This window comes from Muscardinus avellanarius, assembly GCF_963383645.1.
Source record: "Muscardinus avellanarius genome assembly, chromosome: 4".
Lineage (NCBI taxonomy): Eukaryota > Metazoa > Chordata > Mammalia > Rodentia > Gliridae > Muscardinus > Muscardinus avellanarius.
Genome location: NC_137789.1, coordinates 129,523,847 through 129,542,194, shown reverse-complemented (window position 1 = coordinate 129,542,194; position 18,348 = coordinate 129,523,847). Strand labels below are relative to the sequence as shown.

The 18,348-nt window shown below is 44.2% G+C and overlaps 1 protein-coding gene across 1 annotated transcript in view; it reads left to right on the top strand.

Annotated features, from left to right (window-relative positions):
- Nucleotides 1–18,348, top strand: part of PIK3AP1 (phosphoinositide-3-kinase adaptor protein 1) — a gene marked incomplete at both ends in the record, with an annotated part of 149,763 nt that overhangs the window by 29,497 nt on the left and 101,918 nt on the right. The gene's annotated exons all lie outside the window — the stretch shown is intronic.

Sequence of the window (18,348 nt, the reverse complement as noted above, 5' to 3'; positions counted from 1 at the left end):
AGTTGGGGAGGGCCTAAGTTGCTTAGGCTGGCCATGAACCAGCGATTTTCCTGTCTTAGCTCCCAAGTGCCAGGATTACAAGTCCGCACCACCATGCCGGGCTGTTACTGTTTTTTTTTGTTTGTTTGTTTTTGTTTGTTTTGTTTTGTTTTTGTGGGTCTGGGGATGGAACCCAGGTGTTAGGTTTTGCGTGGAGAGGTGGTGTAAAACACGAGAGAAGTCCAGTATGCGTAGTATCAGCTTTTAATGATGGGTGGTGCGGTCCTCTCGGGGCTGGTGGCCGGCCCAGTCATGACCAGCAGGCCCATCTGAGGCCAGAGTGCAAAAGCTGTTTCCTAAAATGGGGTGTCTTGGAGGTGGGACTAAGTGTGAGAACGCAGCTTCTCTCCCCGTATCTGTAGTCTGCTGAGTGGACTCTCTACCTCCAGAGTTCCGCCTCCTGCCTTTGCTGTGAGATCACGTGGGGAAGGGGGAGGGACCCGACTCATCACCAGGGACATTCTACCTCTGAGATACACCCCCTGCCCTATTTTTTATTCTTTATTTTGAAACAGGGTCTCACTGAGTTGCAGAGGGCCTCACTAAGTAGCTTAGGCTGTCCGCAAACTGAGATCCTCCAGTCTCAGCCTCCCGAATGCTGGGATTGTAAGCGTGCGCCACCACGCCCGGCTTCTTACTGTAATTTTTGTATTTGTGGTTCCCCAGCCCCTTATGCCTGGTTCAATCTATCATTTATATTTTTAATTTATCTTGCAAAGATACATGTAGACCTGCTGTGTACCATTCCTTCTTTTTTGTTAAGAGCTAGTAGGAGTGATATGGTAGAATAGAAGAAATAAATCTTTAGGTAGAAAGGAGACAAATTGGGAAGGGAAGGAAGATAAGGTTTTAAAATCTGAAATCTTCAGTTAAAGGAGCTTGGTTATTCTTAAGAAGGCAGGCCCACAGTTTTAAATTAAAATAGGATGGCTCAAGAAATTCCTGAGGTGATTAAAACTCAGGTTTAATCTCAGGAGCTTCACCCTTTGTCAAAGTTCCAGTCCCTTCCAGTGAGATCCTCAAAAGTCACATTTTTTGTTAACAGAGCCCCACACCCCACAGCCCTATCTCCTAATGCTCCTGACTTCCAGCCTCCTGACTCCTGGCCCCAAAGAATTATCACTTATTGTGAACCAGAAAGCTTCAAAGGAGGAGCCTGCCATCCCATGGCCACTCCCTCTCTAGGAAGCCCTATAAGAAAGTAGAGCTCTGAGGAGCTCTGGGCCATTTTGGGCCATTCTGAGCCATTCAGGGTCATTTTGGGCCATTCTGAGCTACTCTGGGCCATTTTGGGCCATTCTGGGCCACTCTGGGCCATTTTGAGCAATTTAGGGCCATTTTGGACAGCTTGTGGATACTCTGGGCAATGATTTGAGCTCTTGGCCTCTCTCCCCACAGCCTTTCTGGTGATCTCTTGACATGGTCCGAGTTTTCTGAACGTGTATCTTTTCTTTGCTTAAATTAAAACCTCTGCTTTTTTCTCTGACTGGCGCGTTGAAATTCTTTTTGCCACGGAAGCCAAGAACCCACAGAAGTAATCGTGCTGTTTATGACAGAGGAGGATGAATGCTTTTTATGACACTTAATTTATGTGAAATGCATTGGGCATTTTATATGTATCTATCCCCCAATACACAAGTGTGCAGAGGCAGATGGTCTCACTGCCATTTTACAGATGTGAAAACTGGGGTTCAGAGTGGCTAAGAGTGCCTGTGTAAGGATTGGGATGGCTCACTTTGGAAACTAGGGGCTTTGGACTCTAGATTGATTTCTCTTTTGCCTTCCTTTTCTTCTGTTTCTCTTCCCCACACCCCTCTTCCATTTTTTGGAGGGGGGGTACTGGGGATGGAACCCAGGGGCGTTCTACCTCTGAGCTACACCTTCAGTCCTATTTTTTTAGTCTTTTTAAAAATATTTTGCTGGGCGTGGTGGCACATGCTTTTAATCCCCGTGCTTGGGAGGTGGAGACAGGAGGATCGTGCACGTTCGAAGCCAGCCGCGCTGGCTTAGGAGACCCTGTTTCCAAAAAATAAAAATAGGTCTGGGAGTGTAGCCTGGAGGTAGAAGGGCTTCCAGGAACCCCAGTACCACCACAAAAAAAAAAAAAAAAAAAAAAAAAAAATTGAAACCAGGTCTTCCTGAGTTGTGAATGGCCTCACTAAGTAGCTGAGGCTGGCTGTGAACCGTGATCCTCCAGTCTCAGCCTCTCAAATGCTGGGATTACAAGCGTGGGCCACCATGCCCTGCCCCTCTTCCATGTTTAGATGAGGAATAAGCCAGCTCAAGGAGGAAGAAGGATCAGAGAAAGATGAAGCTTCCCTGAGTTCTCAGACTGAGGACTCAGGAGCCAAGCTGGGCTCCTGCGGTGCCTTCATACTTTGTTCGACCTACTGAACTGGAATCCCTGGGAGTTGGTCCTGGGAATATGAATCCCCAAAAGCCTCTGCATTGGTTCTTCTGTGCAGCCAGGGTTGGGCTCTGCTCCAGGTCCTGGTGTCCTGTCCTCTTTGCCAGAGGAGCCAGCAGTAACTCCGTGCCTAGGTGCTGTCACAGGCAGGTCATGGGGCAGTGGTCCCAGGGGCTCAGAGCTTGGCCGTGGTGTGACCCATCACGGGCAGCAGCCCGTAAAGAAGGGGCGGGAATCAGACCCTGTCAGCAAAGGGGAAGCCAACTCAGCAAGGCAGTTGCGTGGTGGCCTCACGGATGGTAAGTGAGGGACCTCTGGGCTTCTGGGCTGCTTGCCGAGACTGAGGGGAGAGTTGGGCCTCAGACCCCTGGACATGGACCACTTTGTGCTGCTGTCCTGCTGCCTGCCGGCTGCAGGTGGCTGGGGTTTCTCTTTCTCTGCTGTAGGCGACTCTAGAGGACTCTGCAGCTGGCTTCCTCATCTTCCTGTTTAAATTGGTCTTAACTGAAGGGAAGAAGATTCCCAGCTGCGATGCTGAGATCTTTCTATCGTCACTCAAAAGCTATAGATTGTCCAGGAGTCATTTGGATTTCCCCCGGCAGGTGCCTTGACAGTCATATTGAAGCGGGGGTGGAGGGTGTTCACCCTCCTAATGGTGGAGCTCCCGCCCACTGCGCCTCGAAGCGTTAAGGAGGACTCATGCCCACCATAGATTTTTGTGCCCATGGAACTTTCTCCCAGAGGTCTCAGAGTCCCCCTGGGATTATGGATCTCCTGCAAAGCAGTGAGCTGTCTGAGGGGTAGTAAACCTGGCCACCACATGCCTTCATCAGCTGCCCGGAGATGGCCTTCTCCTCCCTGTTCACCTTCACCTTTGACTTTCTGTGGTCCCTCAAAGGAAGTGCCTGCGACTGTGCTTGGTGAGCCTCAGTGAAGAGGGTGTACCGTGTGCTCACGTTTCTGCTGCTCTGTGGATTTCACCTGTACCTGTCTCTAAATTTTCTAATTTAGTGCTGGAACAGAACCAGCAGATATAGGAATTTTATCAGTTAATTTCTTACCATGTTGTTTCAGGGTTAGTTTGCTCTGCATCTTGCTTCTTCTGGGACTATTACTGGAAGACAATATTAGAACTCAGGAGGGACCTGACATTTGTTTTACCGCTCCAGATTTTTTTCCTCAAAAATTCTTTTATAGATATCATTTCATTTGGTCCATGCAATTTCTCTATGAGGCAGATGTTGATATCCCATTTTGTTTGTTTGTTTGTTTGTTTGTTTTTGCGGTACTGAGGATTAAGCCCAGAGCTATTCTACTTTTGAGCTACACCCCCAGCCTGATTTTATTTCTTATTTGGAAACAGAGTCTCACTAGGTTAATGAGTCTCATACTTGATGAGGCTGTCCTTGAACCTGCGATCCTCCTGTCTCAGGTTAATGAGTCTCATACTTGATGAGGCTGTCCTTGAACCTGCGATCCTCCTGTCTCAGCCTCCCAAGTATTGGGATTACGGGCACTCACCACCATGCCTGGCTCTTATGATCTCCACTTTAAAAATGGCAAAACAAGGTCCAGGCAGATTCAGTGACTTTTCATCAAAGCGAGGATCAGGGCAGGGGCCTCCTGACTTAACCCAAGGCCTTGTTATTGTTTTCTCTAGATACCAGAGCCAGCCTTTCAGATGATGGGTTTTTATTGGGCATCTTTTCTCAAGGCCCTTTTTGGGGGCTGGCACAGAGCAGGGAAGGACAGACACAGTCTATAATGGTGCTTACATTCTAGTGCTATCTAAAAAAATGTACAATGCATACCACATAGGCAGTTTGAACTGTTTTTATAGTCACAGTTGAAAGAGTAAAAAGAAACACGCAAAATTAAATTTAAAAAAATATGGCTGACTTAACCCAATGTATCTAAAATAGTCTAAGATACAATCAGCCTAAAACCTAGTGAGATATTTTACATGTTTTTTTCATATTTGAAATCTAGCATGGGGCCAGTGTGGCTGGAAGAGAATGTTTACTTTTCAGACTTGGAGCCATATATTATACGTGATAGATCTTCATATGTTACATGTGTGTGTTAAAGAGGATGCCTACCCTGGCCTCTCCTTACTCATTTTCTTAGTCAGTCCGAGGTATTAAGTGATCACCTCCCAGGTGCTGGCATGTTGGGTAGCACCTCTTTATCTTTCTCTCCTTCTCTTCACTGATCTTTCTTGTTTTTCTTCTCCACTCCGCCCTTCTTTGTCTCTTTCTATATTTTGTCATTTCTGTATTATGTTCCCAGGCTCCAGAAGTACACTAAGACAAATTAGCTTTGTGTAACCACAGGGTTTCCGTCATGAAAGGGCCAGTGTGTCCTCTGAGCCAGTGAGGTGAAGACAGAAGAAAATAGGGGTGCTCGTTTGCCCTTAAAAAAACCATGTTTGGGTCAGGGCCTGGTTAAATAGATGATTGTTCTGTCAGTGTGATGGAATGCCACGCCGACGTCAGAGGGATCCTGTTTGTTCTCTCTGAGCAGATTTGGAAATTCTGCTCAGATTGACTAAGCGAAAAGACTAAGCCATGGAAAACTGTATCGGATGCTATTTAGGTGTATTTTTAAAGGAATGTGTCTATGCTGGTCTGTGCTTTTGTTCTCTCCTGGGAGGATATACAAGAAACTGTTGGGAGTGGTTACCTTTGGATGGACAGAGGGCATTTTGAACCTTTCATTCTCAAAATTTCCCCAATGTTTTGCTTTTTCTATGTTCTTATTTTCCTTTCAGTTAGAGGTTTTGAAAAGAGAAAAATGACGGTGTCCTGGGGATTTTGCGGATCTAGTTCAAAGCATTGGGCTTGCACCCAGCTAATCCAAGCAGGTTGAGCTCAGGTTAAGTTCCCCTGTCAAACTCCTGGGCTTTTCCTCCGCCTCACTAGTCTGGCCTGTCAAGAAGAAGCAGTACTGGCTTGTGTGTTTGCTGATGTCTGCACCGTCTGTCACTTGGTGAAGGCTAATGCACGCAAAGAGGGAACAGCTGCTTTCACTGAATCATACTTATACTCTTCAAATTTGAACTGATTTTTTTTTTTTTTAGGTTACTACAGTCTTTGTGCAGATCTGTAAGAGCATATAGGTGCATATTGACATCAGCCGGTCACTTGGCCATTCTTGATCTGTTCTAGTTCTCTTTAATATAGTGAGGAATCTGACTGTAATCCCAGGATTTGGGAGGCTGAAACAGGAGAATTGCAGGTTCAAAGCCAGCCTCAGCAACTTAGCAAGGCCATCAGCAAATTAGTTATACTCTATTTAAAAAAATATGGCTAGGAATGTAGCTCAGGGTAGAATGCCTGGGTTCAATCCCTAGTACCTCCCACTTGCAACCCACAAACACTTGGGGAATACAAGTTGACATCTTAGACTCTGTGTGTGTGTGTGTGTGTGTGTGTGTGTGTGTGTGTGTGTGTTACTTCTGATTGAACCCAGGGGGCATTCTACCTCTGAGTTATACGCCTAGCCCTTTTTATTTTTTGTTTTATAAAAAGATCTTGCTAGGTTGCTGAAAGTCTCATTAAGTTGTGGAGGCTGGTCTTGAACCTATGATCCTCCTCTCTCAGTCTCCCAAGTACTGGGATTCCAGGCATGCACAACCATGTCTAGTTCATCTTAGACATTTATAGCCATGAAATTCCTTGATTCCAAATATATACCATTTTGCATATTACATTTCATTATTGGCTATCAATCTGATAATATTCTACATTCCAATATATTAACATCATAGTTTATTTTGTCTAACAAGTTATCCTTTTTTTTTTTTTTTTGCGGGTCTGGGGATGGGGGAACCCAGGGACATTCTACCTCCCAGCTACACCCGCAGCCCTATTTTTATTCTTTATTTGGAAACAGGGTCTTACTGAGTTGCAAATGGCCTCACTAAGTAGCTGAGGCTGTCCTCGAACCACGATCCTCCTGTCCCAACCTCCCAAATTCTGGGATTACAAGCGTGCGCCACTACACTGGCTTCATGACACAATTTTAAGCAAAACTTTAAATGACTTATTAACAGTAGCTTTCTGCTTATAGACGTGAGCCCAAGTTTAGTCTTAGCAGAATATAATATCATTGTCACTTGTGGGAATTATGGAATGTACGTATTTAACATTTTACAAAATTGCTTATTATGGTCTACATGAAGATTTATGTATGAGGGTTCAGAAGAAGATTGTGGGGCAGGGAAATGGGGTCAGTGTGCATGACAGAGTGGGCCTGTTAATTTCCCTATTATTAAAGGATGTTTTCACAGCTCTTCAATTCAGTTTCCATGGCCGTTCACATGACTGAGAGTATGTCTGAGATATCTCAGAAAATAGGATGATTTGATGTTGTAATGATGTTGTAAATGACTCTTGATCTGCTCATTGGAGAAAATGATTGAAATTACGGTAGACTTGTTATATAGACTTCTGGGCAAAAAAAAAAAAAAAAAAATCCTATGTTAGCCAGTTTGGTAAACTTAAACAGAGGATAGTTGGTTTTCCAAGATACAGAAAAATGATCAAAATCAGTAATGAATACAAATTGTTCTCTGGGGAAAAAGACATTTGGAGACTTCTGTTTTTACTTTTGCATGTTTCAAAACAATACTAGTCTCTTCCACTGCAAATGTTTAGTGTGTGGCAGGTGCCTGGTGGATGGATGGGTGGCTAGGTGGGCTTCTGTGCATTTTCCTTACTCTTGGCCCAATTTTGAATGTCTCAATAAGAGAAAAAGATAGGCCTTCCATGCTCATCGCACTAAGGGTCTGTGCCGCTGGTTTCTTTGGATTGTTTCTATGAACCAAGTTTGTCTTAGGTCACATTGGTGTTTATAACCGGGAAAAAACAAAAACAGGAAGAACTCTTCAAGTTCATTTAAAGCAAGACAGGGTCTCTAGAGGGCATTATTTTTCTGTGTTTATACTTAAAAGTGTATCAGATATGACGACCTGTCCCGCAAAAGACTTGAGTATGCCCAGTCTGTTAGTAGGTCTATCAGTAACGGAGATCAAATACACTGTCTTTTGGGGAAAGAGATCATGAAAGGAAAGAAATCTCATTTGGAGGAAACCTAGAATTAACATAGTCATTTTGGGAGTTCTTCATACTTTTCTGAGTTTATGCCTTTTGAATATGTACATCTTCCCCCATCACCTTTACAAGGTTAGAACCATACAAGGTTATTATTTAAACTAGTGCTGACTGAGTTGGGCGTGGTGGCGCACGCTTGTAACCCCAGCTTTTGGGAGGCTGAGACAACAGGATCGTGGTTCTGGACAGCCTCAGCTACTAAGTGAGGCCCTTTGCAACGCAGTGAGACCCTGTTTCAAATGAAAGGGAAAAAAATAGGGCTAGGAGTGTAGCTCGGAGGTAGAATGCTCCTGGGCTCCATCACTACTACCAGAAAAAAAAAAAAAAAGATAGTGCTGACTGAGCATGCATATTTCATCTACCAAGTTACCATTTCACAAACTGGCTCTTTCTCTAACATCTGATAACACAGGAAATAGAGGGGGAAGCTGATGATGAAATGAAAATGCTCTACTTTCAAGTTAGACTAAAATAAGTTTCTCTTTACATGTACAGCTAATGTTAGAGGCTGTCGATATAGTTAAAGCTTGGAATAAAATAGGGCATTCGTCAAACAAGCACATAGAATATTTGTATGAGCCTCTGGCTTGTTTTTGGAGTTTTGTTTTGTTTTGGTGCTAGGGATTGAACCAAGGAGCATTCTACCTCCAAAATACAACCTCAGCCTTATCTTTTATTCTTTATTTTGAAATAGGGTCTCACTAAGTTGTGGAGGGCCTCACTAAGTAGCTGAGGCTGGTCTTGAACCTTTGATCCTCCTGTCTCAGTCTCCCAAGTACTGGGATTATGAGCTTGAACCACCACACCCGGCTTCACCTTTTAATATTTTAATACTTTCTGAATAGCATTTCTCAAAGCCTTGGTTTGTTGCCAGAGAAGGTCTCCAAATGGGATTGTAAAACATTTTTGTATTAAAGCCAGGCGTGGAAGCTGGGCGTGGTGGCATACACGCTTGTAATCCCTGCGCTTGGGAGGCGGAGACAAAAGGATCGTCCAGGTTCGAAGCCAGCCCCGCTAGTTTAAGAAGAGACCCTGTTTCCAAATTTTAAAAAAGCATTAAAAGTAGGTCTGGGAGTGGAGCCTAGAGGTAGAAGGGTTCCCAGGAACCCCGGTACCACCAAAAAAAAAAAAAAAAATCAAGAGGAGGTTCATATTAAGCCGGGCGTGGTGGCGCATGCTTGTAATACCAGCATTTGGGAGGCTGAGACCTAAGGATCTTGGTTCCCGGACAGCCTCAGCTACTTAGTGAGGCCCTCTGCAATTCAGTGAGACCCAGTTTCAAAATAAAGAATAAAAAATAGGGCAGGGGCTGTAGCTCGGAGGTTGATTGCCCCTGGGTTCCATCCCCAGACCCGCCAAAAATAAATAAATAAATAAAAATAAAGCCGAGCGTGGTGGTGCACACTTGTAATCCCTGCGTTTGGGAAGCTGAGACAGGAGGATTGCATAGGTTCAAAGTCAGCCTCAACTACTTAGTGAGGCTCTCAGCAATTTAGTGAGACCCTATTTCCAAATAAAGTATAAAATAGGTCTGGGAGTATAGCCCAGAAGTAGAAAAGCCCCTGGTTTCCACCCCCAGTACCACACACACACACACACACACACACACACACACACCAAAAAAAAAAAAAAACAAACAAACAAAAAACCATTTTTGTGTTATAAGTTTTTCAGGAGAAATGTAGTGCTGAAATAATTGTACAGGAATTTGGCAGCCTAAATATTATTTATTTATTTATTTATTTATTTTATTTTGAAGTTATATTGAATTCAGAGTCCTTGGAAATTATAGACACCCTCAGATGTTGTTTTGTCTGTATCCTTTCCATGGTCCAGGGTGTTCATATGATTAGACCTTGGCCATACTCTGAATACAATCTCGCTTTAGAGTTACTCATAGGATAACAGAGATAGGGAGTCATTGAGTCAACAAGATGGAGATATGAAATACTAATGCTAGAAAAGAAAATTTGGGGATCATCTGGACCAATCCTTTTAGCTTAAAGTGGACATAGGCCCAGAGAGGGTAGAGTTGCCTAATGTTAGAGTTAGTGGCAGAGAGGAGATTGGTAATTTATGTTTATATTCACACCACGCCCGGCAGGTTTGTAGTTTTGACAGATGTTTTATGCATGGCCACTAAGGGTAATCTGAACTCAGGTTAACCCTGGCTTTCAAGCAGGGCAGTCATTTTCTTAGAGTAGTGATTTGGACTGTCTCTACAATTTTAGCATAGATTTATTGAAGCACTCAGTTTTAAAATTAGTCTTTTACTTCTTAAGTTTCTGGACAGCAGTGTTGCTAATGTGTTTACCATAATATAGTCCCACAATTTGAAAGCTTCACATTTTACTTCATCTAAATGTACTGGTTGGATGGATGGACTGATAATTAAATTAAAAATTAATAAGGAAGCAAAGTGTGGTGACGCATGCTTATAATCCCAGCGCTTGGGAGGCTGAAACAGGAGGTTGCACAGGTTCGAAGCCAGCCTCAGCTACTTAGTGAGGCTCTCAGCAACTTAGTGAGACCCTATTTCCAAACAAGTATAAAATAGGTATGGGAGGTATAGCCGGGAGGTAGAAAGCCTCTAGGTTCCACCCCCAGTACCACCCCCCACAAAAGTGAAAAATTAATAAGGAGCCAGTCGAGGTGGGACATGCCTGTAAGTCCAGAACTTGGGAGGCTGAGACTCGAGGAGAATTGAGAGTTTGTGGCCAGCTGCAGCAACTTAGCAAGGCCTTCAACAACTTAGTGAGACCCTGTTTCAAAATAAAAAAAAATTTAAACTGAAAGTGGTGGTAAATACTTATAATCTCACTACTTAGGAGGCTGAGACAGGGGGATCACAGGTTCAAGACAATTCTCAGCTACTTAGTGACACTTTCTGCAACTAGTGAGAACCCGTTGTAAAAAAAAAAATGGGGCTGGAGGTGTAGCTCAAAGGTAGAATATTCCTGGGTTCAATCCTTAGTACTGAAAAAAAAATTTTTTTTAAAGGGCTGGGGTGTAGTTTAGAGGTAGAATGCTCAACCTGGTTTCATTCCTCAGTAACACACACACATTCACACACACACGTAAGAATAAATACAAGCTGGGCATGGTGGCTCACGCTTGTAATCCCAACGCCTGGGAGGCTGAGACAGGAGGATTGCACAGGTTCAAAGCCAGCCTCAGCAATTTAGGCTGTCAGCAACTTAGTGAGACCTTGTTTCCAAATAAAGTATAAAATAGGTCTGGGATATAGCCCGGAAGTAGAAGAGTCCCTGGGTTCCACCCCTAGTAACACACACACACACACACACACACACACACACACACACAAATAAATAAAAAATCCTGCTTGGAGTCTAAGAAAATAGTTGAATTGTACAAAACCAGGATAAAGTGATCCACATGTTCAGAGTAGCATTTGTAAGGACTGGTGTTTTTTTTTTTTTTTTTTTTTTTTTTTTTTTTTTTTTCCGGTCTGGGGATGGAACCCAGGGGCATTCGACCTCCGAGCTACACCCCCTGCCCTATTTTTTATACTTTATTTTGAAACCGGGTCTCACTGAGTTGCAGAGGGCCTCACTAAGTAGCTGAGGCTGTTCGCGAACCGCGATCCTCCGGTCTCAGCCTCCTGAATGCTGGGATTACAAGCGTGCGCCACCACGCCCGGCGAACTGGTGGTTTTAGTTGAAGGAAAGCTAAACATGACTCAGAAGAGCAATGTCACTTCTTGAAAGTAAATAGCACATGAAGGCTTAAGAGCAAGAATTTCTTTATCAAAGAAGAGGCAACTCTCTACCCTGCATTGGTCAGCTTGCCTGGAGAAGCGTTCACTATTTCAATGGGAGACTGGATGATGAGACATACAAATATTTATCCATCCATTCATCCATCTACCCATCCACCTATCCATCCACCCACCCATCCATCCGTTTACTTATTCATTTTATTGTCCCTTTAATAACATTTAAGTCTCAAGAGAGCCAGAGTTTTCCTGGCTCTACACCTGGGGCCTAGCAAAGTCCCTGACTCAGCCACCCACCCTAGATTGCTGAATAATTGAGTAGATTGCATGGGGAAATCACAAGTTCTGTTATATGATAAAGGATTGAAAGAAATAAGCTTTCAATAAATTTTATTGGTGCCGTGAAAACTGTCCTTAGAGGGTTTTTTTTTTTTTTTTTTTTTTTTTAGGTACTGGGGTTCCTGGAAGCCCTTCTGCCTCCGGGCTACACTCCCAGACCTATTTTATATTTTATTTGGAAACAGGGTCTCATAAGCCAGAGAGGCTGGCTTCGAACCTGCGCGATCCTCCTGTCTCTGCCTCCCAAGCGTGGGGATTACAAGTGTGCGCCACCAAGCCTGGCTGTCCTTAGAGTTTTGCAGTCCTGTCACACGGACAAGCAGAGGATGAGACCTTCCCTGTGTTGTTTTTTTTTTGTTTTGTTTTTTTTTTTTGTTTTGACCTTGGGTTCCTGGGAACCCTTCTACCTCCGGGCTACACTCCCAGACCTATTTTTTAATACTTTTTTTATTTGGAAACAGGGTCTCTTAAGTCAGCATGGCTGGCTTCGAACTTGCGCGATCCTCCTGTCTCCGCCTCCCAAGTGCGGGGATTTTGTTTTTGCAGTAGATTGGCAGGTGGCAGTAGATGGAAGCTGTGTGATGACAGCCACACAGCTTTAGACCCTCCGGATCTGAAGACAGCTTTTCCTGGGACAAGGTCACTTAAGCAGGGATCAGAATTTCATAGCAAATACTAAAAAAAAAAAAAAAAAAGTTTAAATTTTATTTTTAAAGTATAGCTAAAGTTAGGAAAATAAATTTATTTTGTCATATTGGCACAGTCTTGATTATAATCTCTGCTACATGCTAATTTTAAAGCTACATCCAAATCCAATAAATTATTTTCAGGAGGGGTAGAGTGTATATTTCTGACATAATTTTATGCTGAAGCAACACAATTTCCCATAGTTCACGTTTGACTCTTTGGCTTATTATGCTAGCTGTATTGAAATGATATTCAGAACACATTTCTCTTCAACACTTTTCTCAGGGCCTCCTGTTTGTTTGGAAATATATTTCCATTATTATTTTTTATTAGACAGCATCCTCTTGATTTTCTCTTGTCCAGCTTAACCTCTCTAACAGACAGAAGCTTTGTTGTGGTTCTGACAGTTCTCCACCATCACTTTCACCAACTTCATAAAATCCTGCATCTTCTGCAAAATCTAGACTTAACCCTGCAAAACGAAATCACATCACATTCATGGCTTATTGTCGGAAAACCCTAAATTTGGAAGAGATCAAGCAAAAAAACTGTGGCTTGATAGATGGGAGTACGCACTGAGATTAAGCAAGCAGAGATATTTAAGTGTGTACCAATTTTGTAAATGAGCATTTTTGTCAGAAAAAACTTTCATGTTATAAAAAAAATTTAGCTTCCTAATGTTACCACAGCTATGAGAATTTGAAATAGCAATACTAAGAAAATGATAAGGTTGCCAGAGTTGGAAGCCTCTAACATGGGTTCAGAGGCCCAGGCTTCACCCACCAAGCAAAACACTGAAGGAGCGAACATCCTGCACATTGCTAAAGCCACGCCAACCGGTAGGTAAGTTAGGAAATCCTGCCGCTGTGATGCAATCCTAAGTCATAACAGTCTCTACAGGTAGAACCCTGGTCCTAATCAACAGCGAGGTGCCAAGTCTCCCAAAACAACACAATACACCCAAACTGTATACGATAGCATGGCAAAGGGAAAGGCCTTTTTCACATGTTGTATATGAAAAAGATCTGGAGGTTTGAAGTGGCCACAGCTCACTCTGAGTTAGCAAGGCGCCTCATTGGTCTAAGATGCAGTCTTGAACTGCCTTCAGCACAACAGCCAGGTGGTAAGAAGTGGGCCTTCCTCGTATTGTGCGGACTCTCTCCATCAGGAGCGGCCACTGGGGGAGTTAGGTTGGAGGGTTTAGAGGAGTCACAGACAAGCCACATGAAGCCTGCCTAAAACTGTGAGTGTGCTATTGTCCTCTTGACTGCTTGTAAGGAGAAAATCCGAGCCTGGGAAAAAGAGGAAGTGGCCACACTGTGGGGAGGGCAGGGGTACAGTTGCTCCTCTGGGATGCCTGGACATGAGGACTTGAACTTCACGGAGTGATGTCTCCACCTCTCATTTCTGTGTCTCTGCATGCTGACTCACTGTGATGCATCATTTTCAAGAAAAAGAGTTAGATCCCCTAGGGGCTACCACCTCACCTCTTCCAACTACAACCCCAAGAGGAGCCTATACTCCTTTCCAGTTCAGAAATGTAAAATCTCAGGACGGGGCCGTGGTTGGCTCAAGAGACTTAGGTTAGAGTCTCTGGGCCCATTAACGGTGACTAGGGTAGTAGAAAACCATGACCGGCGCCTTTGAGGACCCTGCAGTGAGATGTTGAAAAACTTTGCAGCTTCTATTCAAACTTCCTGTTGAATGTGGAGGGATCACAGATGTCCCCAAAGGTGGACACCATTCTTCTCAAGCCATGCAAAAGGTGTCCAGCGTGGTGGGAATCTGGAAACACATCTCCACCTAAGGGTAGGAGAAAGAACTGGGGATGTTTAACCATAGCGTATGGGCTTTGAGACCGCAGTGTCGCTGAGGCTCGCCATTGTCCAAAGGCTTGCCCAAGGCAGCTGGCCAGAAGCCCAGGCCTCTGACACTGAACTCAAAGTTCCATCTGCTAAACTCTGCCATCTCCCTAACAAAACAAAACAAAACAAGAAGAGGTAAGAGAATTACCTTCAAGCATCTATAGGATTGCCGAATGGATAGAGGCACAGTGTTGCCAGGTGTGGTGGTAACAGTACTTGGGAGGCTGAGACAGGAGGATCACAGGTTTGTGGCCAGCCTCAGCAACTTAGGGAGGCTCTCAGCAACTTAGTGAGACCCTGTTTCCAAATAAAATATAAAATAGGATTGAGGTTGTAGTCCAGAGCTAGAAGGCCCCTGAGTTCCATCCTCAGTAACACACACACACACACACACACACACACACACACACACGCATGCACACACACGCACACACACAGCAGCACAGTGCTTTTTTCCTCCCTCCTCCCCCCCTCACTTCTTTATTTCCCCAAGCACAGTGCTTTTTTGATGATGCTCCAAAGGGAAGGACTCCTGGATGGTGGTATCAGAGCAGAATCCTCTGGATTTCAGGGACACTGTTGACTTCTGGAAAGTCTTAGCACGGGGCAGGTGCCTTAGGAGGTGGTGGCAGCCTGCAGATGAATGTTGGGTAAACACCTGCCAAAGATGCTGAGGGAAGGAATCCCCAGTGTCTCTTCAACACAGAAACACTGTTAATTAAAAACCTGGCTCATGTTGCTTTTTGAAGTTTTCCTTTGGCATCTTTCCTAGCAATAGCAACAGCAATGGCAGCAGCAGCAGCAGCAGCAGCAACTGCCCCTGGTTGTGGCACGTTTGCCGTGCTAACTGCTGTGCTAACCATTTTATATCAATTATCTCATTCAATCTTAGGAGCTAGCGCTATGTTTATCTCCATTTTACAGATGAGGTGGAGAAACAGTTACTTTCCCAAAGCCCTGTGGGAGCATCAGCTTTGCTTCCAGAGGCCATCAGGAGGCTGAAACAAGATCTCACTAAGTTGCATAGGTCCTCACAAAATAAATGAGACCAGCCTTGAACTGCTATCCAGGTCTCAGCCTCCCAAGTACTGGGATTACAAGCATGAGCCACTATGTCCAGCTTATTCTTTATTTTGAAACAGGGTCTCACTAAGTAGCTAAGGCTGCCCTCGAACTCGTGATTCTCCTTTCTCACCTCCCAATTGGGATTACAAATGTGTGCCGGCCAGATTTTTTTTTTTTTTTTTTTTTTTTTTTTTTTTTTTTTTTTTGGTGGTACTGGGGATGGAACCCTTCTGCCTCCGGGCTACACTCCCAGACCTATTTTATATTTTATTTGGAAACAGGGTCTCTTAAGCCAGCGAGGCTGGCTTCGAACCTGTGTGATCCTCCTGTCTTTGACTCCCAAATGTGGAGATTACAAGGGTGTGCCACCACGCCTGGCCAGATATTCTTAAAGTGTGATTTCCTGGATACTTGCATCAGAATCATGTTTTTTTTTTTTTTTTTTTTTTTCTTTTTGTGGTACTAGGGATGGAATTCAGAGGCTTTCTACCTCTAGGCTATACTCCCAGACCTATTTTATATTTTATTTGGAAACAGGGTCTCACTAAGTAGCCGAGGCTGGCTTTGAACCTGTGCGATCCTCCTGTCTCAGCCTCCCAAGTGCAGGGATTACAAGCGTGCGCCTCCACGCCTGGCTAGAATCATGTGTTTTTGAGTTTGATATAGAACCATATCAAACCTCTGACCTAAATCTTGCAGAGCTGTGTTGGAAGGGAGATTCTGAAAAGCCTAAAAGCCTCCTGCTTCTGTAGGTGGCTTAGACTCTTCTAAATACCATCAGGAGCAACTGGAGGGCAGACAGCTGGGGTCTGGCCTGACCCGAACTGATTCTCAGGAAGTTCAGTCTAGTGACTGTGAGGCATCAAGGCGAGGGGCCAGGGACCGGGCAGGAGGCAGTTTCACTTCCATGGGAAAGATGATGTGGGCCTGAGCAGAGGTGAAGGGAGAGGGGAGGAAGGGACACTTTCAGGGGGAGAAAAGCAGACAGACCCAGCAGGACCTGGCTCATGGTGGTGGGGTTGAGGGAGTTAGTACCCAGAGGGTGAGCTCAGCTCATAAGGGTGCCAGTGGCCTGCTGTGGGACTGGCATGCACATAGAGTTCAGAAGATAATAAAGGAGCGAGAAGGAAAGAATCCCAGGACAGCTGGACGTGGTGGTGCACGCTTGTAATCCCAGCATTTGGGAGGCTGAGACTGGAGGAGCATGGTTCGCGGACAGCTTCAGCTACTTAGTGAGGCCCTCTGCAACTTAGTGAGACTCTGTTTCAAAAAGTAAAGAATAAAAAATAGGGCAGGGGATGTAGCTCGGAGGTCAAATGTCCCTGGGTTCCATCCCCAGACCCGAAAAAATAAAAGTAAAAATAAAAAAAATAAAAGAATCCCAGCAGAACTCCGCAGTGAGGCAGAGGGCCAGGAAGCAACAGACATGGTTGAAATGGGTGGGGAGAGATAGTAGGGGAAAATGATTATGAAAGTCACATTGAATTCATAAGAGAGGTGCCTTCAACGTTAAGAGAAGGAGCCTCGTCCACCTTCTCTCAAGGGCTTTTTGTTGGCTAGGGCCCATGGTAAGAGCAAAATGGCCTTGGGAGAAATTTTTGAAATAGCTACGCTGAAGGGCTGACCCAGGTTCTTGAGCCTTTCTTCTGATGGTCAGTTGGATGTAGAGCTAAATCTATATAGGTTCTACTTAAAAGTAGGTGAGGTAACACATATCTTTTTTTTTTTTTTTTTTTTTGCCATACTAGGGATAGAACCCAGGGGCATTCTACCTCTGAGCTCTGAGCTACACCCCTGGTCCTACTTTTTAGTCTTTTCATTTTTTGAAACAGAGTCTCACTGAGTTGCAAAGGGCCTCGCTAAGTAGCTGAGGCTGTCTGGGAACTGTGATCCTTTAGTCTCTGCCTCCCGAATGCTGGGATTACAAGTGTGCGCCACCACGCCTGGCAACACATATCTTAACTAGCTAGATTCAGCCATTCTGTAATGTGTACATATTTCAAAATGTTGTGTTGTATATTATAATTATATGCAAATTTCATCTGACTTTAACTTAAAAAGAAATGAAATGCATAGCTCAGATTTTCTGATGAAATACTATAGTACATTTTCATGGGCTCATGAGTATTTTATTGAGATAGCATCAAATGCCAAGTTCCTCTGAGATCTTATTCTTGGATCTTATCACTCTCCCTCCTCCCCATTTTCCATCAGTGCTTCTGTTCCGTAAAAGTCTTGGGTGATGTGTTGACATGGGTGTCACCTCCATCCTGGGTGGGGAATGAGGTTGGCTAGAAGAAGCAAAAGACCCTGACATGTATCATGTCTTGTTGAGTAGACAGTAGAAGTGCCAAGGGGTGTTTGACGGGAGGTGAGCAGGTTGTGTTTTCCTAAATTTGCAGTAGCCCCTGGCACACAAACACAAAAAGAGGCTTCTTCAGGACAAATCCCCCAGTCCTTGTTTTCTTCTGTTTCCTATCATGTTTGCTCCAAACCAACTCTGTGAAAGTCGCTTCTCACAAGCTTCCCGACCATTGCCTACCCTCACTCCTGTCTCCAGGCTCGGGCCTTAGGATCTAGATATGGGGGCGGGGGTGAGGGGCGGCCTCAAGGTGTGGTTCATGAGGAGGAAGGATGACTAGGACTGCAAGAAAGGTTGGGTCTGGGATTTTTGGGGGGAGAGGGTGGTTACTGGGGATTGAACTAAGGTGCATTCTAACTCATATTTATACCCCAGTCCTTTTTACTTTTTATTTTAAAACAAGGTCTTGCTAAGTTGTGAACCTGCAATTCTCCTTTTTCAGCCTCCTAAGTAATGGAATTACAGGTGTGCACCACCACACCTGCCTTTGGATCTGGTTTTTACATACTGGCTGTAGGGGAGATTCTGCCCAAAGTAATTTATTTATTTATTTATTTATTTATTTATTTATTTATTTATCTATGGCACTGTGATCAAGCCCAGGGGCATTCTACCTCTGAGCTATGCCCCAGCCTTATTTTTTTATCATTTATTTATATATTTATTTTATGGTACTGGGGGTGGAACCCAGGGGCTTTCTACCTCTGCGCTGCATTCCCAGACCTATTTTATAT